This window comes from Peromyscus maniculatus, chromosome 15 (genome assembly GCF_049852395.1).
Source record: "Peromyscus maniculatus bairdii isolate BWxNUB_F1_BW_parent chromosome 15, HU_Pman_BW_mat_3.1, whole genome shotgun sequence".
In the NCBI taxonomy this organism is placed as follows: domain Eukaryota; kingdom Metazoa; phylum Chordata; class Mammalia; order Rodentia; family Cricetidae; genus Peromyscus; species Peromyscus maniculatus.
The window spans coordinates 22,609,750-22,617,904 of NC_134866.1; the positions used below are offsets into that span (position 1 = coordinate 22,609,750).

At 33.3% G+C, this 8,155-nt stretch overlaps 1 protein-coding gene across 1 annotated transcript in view; it reads right to left on the reverse strand.

Annotated features, from left to right (window-relative positions):
- Cdh9 (cadherin 9) overlaps positions 1–7,243 on the reverse strand; it is a 137,934-nt gene extending 130,691 nt beyond the window's left edge. Inside the window, exon 1 of the mRNA XM_006995401.4 lies at positions 7,072–7,243. The gene's annotated coding sequence lies outside the window, so the exon portion shown is untranslated. The remainder of the gene's footprint in view (positions 1–7,071) is intronic.
- Between the last annotated feature and the right edge of the window lie 912 nt (positions 7,244–8,155).

The window sequence follows — 8,155 nt, forward strand, 5'->3', positions numbered from 1 at the left end:
CCAATGAAAGATAATCTTAAACATCTATCTGCAACCTCAAATTCTGTTACTCCCCGAAGGGTTCTGACTAAAAGGAATGTAACACTAGGCCATAAAGGTAGTTTTCTGAATCCATGTGTAAATGAAGAGTGTGAAGTCCTCCATTTATGATGCAGCATCTCTGATTTTTGCTTCACACAGGAGAGAAGTGTAGTGTCTGAGTCAGTATCAGTTAAATTTGAACCTTCACTCTTCTTTTGAGCCCACTATGGAAAGTACCTCTTCCTTGCTACTAATCACTTTTTTCTCTGTAGCTTTCAATAATTATTCTTGAATATGAATGTCTGTAAGCTCGAAGTAGCTTTCTGACATGAAAAAAGTTCAGAAGAATCACATCAGAAACAAGTTTCCCTTTATTCTTAATCTCCCTTAATCATAAGACTTTTCTAATCTTTATTTCTTATTCACATACAATTACATTACATAACTGCTATTAGAAATCAAGTTCAATAGATGCTATGAAATCAGAATAGTTAATTTAAAACATATCATTTATATTTATATATCTAATCATTAGATATAGGTTAAATATAGACATAGGTATTATTGTTAAAAATATTTTACCCTACAAATATAAAAAGGTATACATGTTACTCTGCAACTCGAATCCAATTTTTTTAATGGTTCACACTAACATAACCCATGAATATTTATAAGGAATCTTTCATTGCAGGCATTCACTATTTGCATCTTATACAACTCATTACAAAGTAAAGTTATGCTGATTTGGAAATATAACTCTCTTCATTGTCAAAAATTACATTAAACAGCTGACTTCTGAATAAAATAGCACAAGATAGATGAATATTCCTTAATAAATAATTATCCACCTAAGAAAGTTAGTACTTATTTAATTCCTGAAATGGTTCTTACTGTCAGAAATACAAACACAAATCTGTCTATTTTGAACTCTAGTTGAACTGTTTTGAACTGTTGTATAAGAAAAGGAGACAAATTCAAAGCCTTGTTTAACAAGTCATTGAGGGGTAGGGATGCATGGTAAAATAGCGCAAAACTTTTTAAAGTTTATTTTAAAATAAAAAAGATGTAGAGACACCCACATAGAGAGACACAGATACAGGGTCAGATGAGGTAAAAAAATTTCCAATTTACCAATTTTGAGACGAATGAGCAAGATTTGGGAGAGACAATATTCGCTTATCTATCTTCAAATAGTTAATTGTATTGCAATACATGTTTATTTAATATTATTTTAGAATATAACTGTCTAGAAATAATACCAATAAGACAATTATCCTTGGCTATTTTATTAGTACTCGTGTATCTATGCCTATATAAACCACAGCTTTTAAAATCTTTTTAAAGAGCATTTTCACTATAAAATAAATCAGCTCTTAAAATTATTATCAGTTCTATTAATGTAAAAAAAAATCAAGTGTCTATTGAGATGTCCCTGAATTAAATAAAGTCATCAGATAATTAATTTGAAATCCACAGTGTAATATTAAAGCTTTGTACTTACAAATGTAAAATTATTAAGGTATTTTATGTTAAGTCTCTAATACTATATAAATAGGGTTTCTGATTTCATTATAATCCATATTTTATATAATAGTTTTCCCACCCACCGTATGTGTGGGCAAAGAGGTTATATTTTGTACAGTCCTCAAAAACTGTGAAGAGTAAGTGGAAACAATTATTTCTAGGCACAGCTTTTCAAAGAGTTTAATTCACACTGTTCACTAAATTACCTAAAACTATGAAAACTCAGAATAATTCAGTTTAACTTTTGGGGAAATAAAACTATTCTAATGTTGGTTCTCTCATTTTACACGATTTATCACATACAACCACTGGATAAAAAGTTAAGTTGCCTTCATCATTATAATAATTGAAGGCAATAGATTAACTTTTATGTACACATAGAAATAAGTATGTTATTTCCTTCAGTCTTTTGTAAGTATGTTGGATCTGTACAAACATGCACATATAATTGGGTTACCATATGTGCAAATACATACATTTAAATAAAAAAGAGTTGTAAATGCACATAAGGATTTGAAGACACAAAGATTTTACTGTGTAATTTGAACTAGTTGGTTTATATATCTTTTAAAATATGTATTAGATGTCTTATGGATTGCTATACCAATTCACACAGATGTGAATGTTTGGGGAAACACTTCTGGAAAGTACGGAAAACTCTACCGTATCCAGGTTGTAGAGGATAAACATGTACCTGATAAAGGAGTCTGGGAAAAATACCCCTTAAAGAATGATCCTGACTAATATTTCACTTTACAAAAGCAGTCTATATATTATCATTACTTTGTAAAATTGATGTATATTTATTCATTTAATGGAAGAAGAGGTGAAGCACATGTTTGTCACAGTGAGTGTGCATGTGCGTGTGTGCATGTGTGTGTGCATGCACGTGTGTGTGAATGTGTGTGTGTGTGTGTGTGTGTGTGTGTGTGTGTGTGTGTGTGTGTGTGTAGGACAGAGGGCAAGTTGCATGAGTAGGGTCTCTCCTTCCAACATATGGGTTATGAGGACCAAGTTCCAGAAAGAACCCCTACAGACTGACACAGCTCCATATTTGTCATTAGACCAACGGAATAAATTACCACCGTTCATTTGACTTAACAACATCATGTTTCACACAATGGCTGTCTGGTTAGAATGCCTTCCCAAGAACAATGTTTTTTGATTAATGTGACTTTCTTGAGGTACTGTCAAAAACATGTGAAAAGGTTCCACCCTGTATTGGGAGTTATAACAATTATATAAAGAACGTTGTAGGTGCTTCATATTCTAAGATGAATTCTACCAGGCACAATTCCTTCTTCAAGTGCAGTTAAGGACATACTAAATTTTTTTAAAGTGAAAATCCAAATAATATCAGTTAGTTGCTAGTATTTCCATTAAAAGTTATATATGTTTGAAGAAAATCAGAAAATTAAATAAAATTAAGTTACCCATGTTCTTCATAATTATAGAACCAACCCCTAAGTGGTATAAGGGAGAAGGTGTTTTAGATATATAGATGAAACAACTTGGAAGTTCTGTAACTAAAAGGACCAAGAACTAAAGTCTTTCTAACTGAGGCAAATAGAAGATAGGACAGCACTCATTCATTGTGTGACTGACTTGCAAATTGCTAAATTAATAAAATAGAAGTACAAAATTTGAATGCTATTTAAATATTTGGCACGTCTACTACTCCACATCTGCTGTCCTAAATGTGAAATAAAATAAAAAATAAAAATAAACACCTCCACCCCTACACACACATCCACCAAAAATAAAAACCATGGCATTTCCATCGTTGGTTCTCACACAATACATAAACTGTCACAAAACAAGTGCTTTAACCTGCTAAGCCATGTATGTACACATATAAGCAGCACAGATGAATTCATGTGCTATCAAAAAAAAAAAGACATGAAATTGGGAGATGAACAAGTTGGGAGGATATGGGGGGAATTGGAGAATGGAAGTGGGGGCAGAAATGAGGGAAGATACAACATATTTTATTATATATTTGAAATTCTGAAGAATAAACAAAAATAGAGTGAAAATCCAGAGTGTGACATCTACATTGGGAGAGGCATATTATGATAGTGCTTCTATATAATGTCTTGGTCAGGCTCCAGACAATCCACGTAGTCCACCACTTTGCATTTGGAATGTGGCTCTAAGAGTGCTAAATTTAGAGATAAGCACATTAACGTGTTAGAGCTGCGATGGAAATGTTTAAATGTGAATGGAGACTCCCCTCACTGCACAAGATTGCCATGCTTTGGTGATGAGCATAATGGTGGTTCCAGGAAGAGAACTGAAGGAACTCTTAAAGACAAATCTCTGTCAGGATTTTTAAAACCACTAATGAGTGATTGCATTCCATTTGTTCTCTGTATCTCTTTCGGATTGATTGTTGTCTATCTACTACACATCTGTTTATCATAATTCTAAGCTATCAGCTACCTCCGTATCATCTACCTGATCTATCAATATCTATCATGAATCTACCATCTTTATAACCTATCTATCATCAATCAAACCCATCTATCATCAGTTTATCTACTTACCTATCTACATATCTATATCTTTCCATCTTTCTAATCAAATTTTCATCATTATCATTATTACAAATAGCATTGCCATTTTCTCATAGGTAATCAAAAACCTTTCTATATGTAACCCAATACACTTAAAGCTTTGTTTTCCTCTGGGTGCAATTAAAATATCAGTTCTATATCTAAAGCTCTAAACTTTTATATAAACTTCAAATTAAGGCAGCATTACTATTTTTAAGAAATTTGAGATGTATTGAAAAGACAAACCACTTTTTTTCAACAAATATGCAACACACAGAGGAGAAAATGTTTTTAATCTTAGACAATATTTCATGTTCCATAATTAAAAATGGTCCTATTTATAAATTTAGCATCAAGTAAATTAAAATTAAATAGATAAATAGCATAAACTTGGAAGTACAAATATTCAAAATATTCTCCTTTAAAAGAATCACCTTTTTATCAAGTGCAGATTTAATTCTATATTACACTGCAATGTGCATTTACATGAACAGCAAAAGGATCAAACTAGCAATCAGTTAAATAAAAGCATCTGTTTTAAAGCCAGATAATGATCCTGCAATACTTCCAGAGAGAACAAGTCACAGCCAACATTTGCTGATGACACACTTACACGTATTCTTCAAATTAACTTTGATTTCAATTGATTCTTTCTTGCAAGTATTAAATTGCGAGGTTACTCACATAATTTTATTACATAATTTTAAGCTTTTGCTAAAACATAATGCCTGATTTCCTTCATGTATCCTAGAACCATTGTAGAAAGTAGCAGTCTCTCATAGGATATCAAAGGAAAGGTTAAAACACAGGGAAAAAGCATTAAAATATTTTCTCTCATCTGCTGAATGTATATTGGAAAGGACATGGTATCGAATAAGCTATGTATGTAAAGGGACAGAAGAAAATGCAAAAATGATCCCACTCTATGCATAGTGACACTCACAAGAGGTTCTGATCCATTTACATTTTACCAAGTCAAGCAAAGCAACACCGTTTAGAAACATAATTTCATATCAATTTGAGTTAAGATCTGGGTACACACAACTATCACGATGCATTTTTATTTTAATTATTCACAAAAGCCTAATAATGGTGACTCAGTTACATAAACAGTTCAAATACTGTTTTAAATGCTGTGATACAGGAAAAGAGCATTTTCCATCTCAGAAAATTATATTATCTTATATAACTATTTCCTTATTATAATTATTGGATCTATTTAACCTTGAAGTTTGGTTCATTACTTTTAAACTAGTATTACCATCTGCTTTCTCTAAAACATTACTTCGTTCATTCTTGCTAGAATTAGTTTGCTTATAACTTATACCTTAAATCTCACTTTTGAAAGTGCTGAATTATATGAGATACTGTTTTAGTGTTTGAAATATTTTCTATTAAATGCATATGATATTGTATGTACTCCACACTGCAGAAAACGTCGGTTGAGCTGGTGTAAATTTGGTGACAGAATATAAACACATGCTGCTCATTTCCATCCAAGTTCTTTCCTGACATGTGATGGAGTAGCCTGCTATTCGATCTTTCTTATCTTTCATAATGTCTGTTGAAACTGGCACTCACTGTTTTCATAGTCACACATCTCCGTTCCTCACTTGACACAGTGCTGCCTAGGCAATGGATCACTTTGTGAATCTGAGACTATCTTTTACCAAATGCAGATTTTTAAAATGATAGTAGGAACGTGGGAGATAGATAATTCTACTGTCTTCATAGAAATCATGAAAAGGAGCCATGTGAAGACTCTCTTCTACATCACAAAAGTTATCACTTTTCTTTGATACCATAAAATTCATATTTTTCCAGACTACAATGATTTGGGCATATTATGAGAAAAATATGCTTAGGAATCTCTTGTGCTTACATCATAACATCAGAAATGACAACAATTCTCCAGAAAAGACTAAGTTTTCACAAATCTATAATTCATTACATTTTCATCAAAACATTGGTCAGACAAATTATTATAAACTTACTTGTTACAGTTGGTGAGTTGCATTATGCCATTTCAGTATATAACGGTCTCTGAGAACTTCACCCAGTGGCTAAATTTTACAACATTCTAGAGACATTATAAGCAACATTATAAAAAAAATCAAGCCTATTTTTAAGATCATGGTGCTTACAAGAAATTACTTAATGTGAATTGTGATATTGATTCTCCCATGGGAAGACAGAACAACAATTATTCTGGTAAATCAATGCATTTTTTCTTATTTCAAAGTTAAAAATGTCAAAGTCTGCCTTTGGCAGACTTTCTCATTTTCATTAAATTTCAACATTATTTTATGTTGTCCAATTACAGCCAACAGGTATATACATATAGAACGTTTCTATGAGTGAGACACGTTTGCAGCAATGTGTGTTATGAGGTAAAATAATTGCATTAATCCTAACATATGAAAACCATTGACACATGAGACATATTTCAAGTCTAGTAGCATATGACCTATAACTGCAAAAAGAAATTCACATTAAATTATGAATACAAGTGCTTTTACATTTTCATAATTCTGACTCAAAGTAGTTAACAAAAGTTATGAGAAAACTAGAGGACCATTTGAAATTTATACAAATAAGAGTATAAATGATCACATTTTTTTTTAAGAAAGAAGAATTCAAAGCCAGTACAATAAACTAACATAGTTTGAACTTTGTTTTTATTTTTTCACTAATAATCTAAAAGCAAATTTAAGGACTATAAAAATAGCTTGGTAGATATCCGGAATTTTAAAAAGTCAAATGACAATAAAGCACCACATGTTTTCACCCTGAGCCTTTGAATATACATTGTTTTTTAAATTCTATAAAATATATTACCTGCTGCCAAATATTGGGTGAAAGCAGAATAGCCCAGATAAAATACTTGAGAGGAGAAAAGCAGTGTCTATACTACCTTATAAGAAAGCAAAAACTGAGATGCTTCTGTTTCCAGCAACTAAAGAACGCTTACCTTGTTTAGCAGTGGAACTGAGTTAGCCTCGCTCAGCAGGCGACTCGATTCTGCTATTGCTTCTGCCTCATTCCTTCTCTCCTCTTTTCATAGTGCCTTCCCAGCCGAATCTTCATGCATCTCACTGTGCCTCTCTTTCAGCACCACTTTTAACTCAGACAGGCAGGCATCTGAAACCAAAGGAACTCTCTGATTGGCTTCCATTCCGCGTCTCTGATTAATAAGAAACGCCGCTCATATAAGAAGATATTGCAGCTGATGGCGCTGCAGGGCTCCAGGTTTGAGGATGGGCTGTGCAGAACCCTTTGGGCAGGGCCATTTGCAAGTGAATAAAGTGGGAGGGCTGAGGGAGGATTTGTCAAAGACCCTCAGAAGAGAAAACAACCCCGTGTTTTGAGCCTCAGTTAATCAGCCCTGTTTAATCTGTTTGCAGTAGGGAAAGAGAGGTCACAGCACGTCTGTAACCCGTAAATCGTCTGCCGAATATGTGTGCATCACGTGGAGCTTGCTGCTGCTGTTCAAGAAGGATCCTGCGAGTACTATGTTGCACAATGCCAAAATTCCAGACTGAGAAACGAAAGAGAGAGGATGCGGAATATGTTCCTCATTGATAATCATGAAATTTCATCGGTCTCTTTAAGTTATTACATAAAATCAGCTCTCAAAAAAAAAGGTTTTTTTCAAATTGTCTGATAATTGACGACTTGTCATGTTCTTTTTCTTGAAAAGGAACAATTTCACATCGTTTGAAATTTCTAGAACACTCATTGTTTTACATCCACAGTTGAGAGTGTTTGTCCTCTCTGGGGAACGTTCAAAAACTAGTGACCCTAGCCACCTCACAAAACTACAGGAGCCATCTGGGCTGGAGTCCCTGAGATACATACGTTGCAAGACTCTGAGATAAGGTAAGCCATCAGAGTACACCTGTTTCAGAAGGGAAGTCGCTATATTCCTGCTGGAAATGGTACAATAAGAACACTATTGATGAGTAGCTACACCCTTCTGCAAAGAAGTTTTTGTAATAGTGGTATGAAATGCACGGTAGGAGTATGGCTCACATTATCACAGCTCGTTAAGTCAC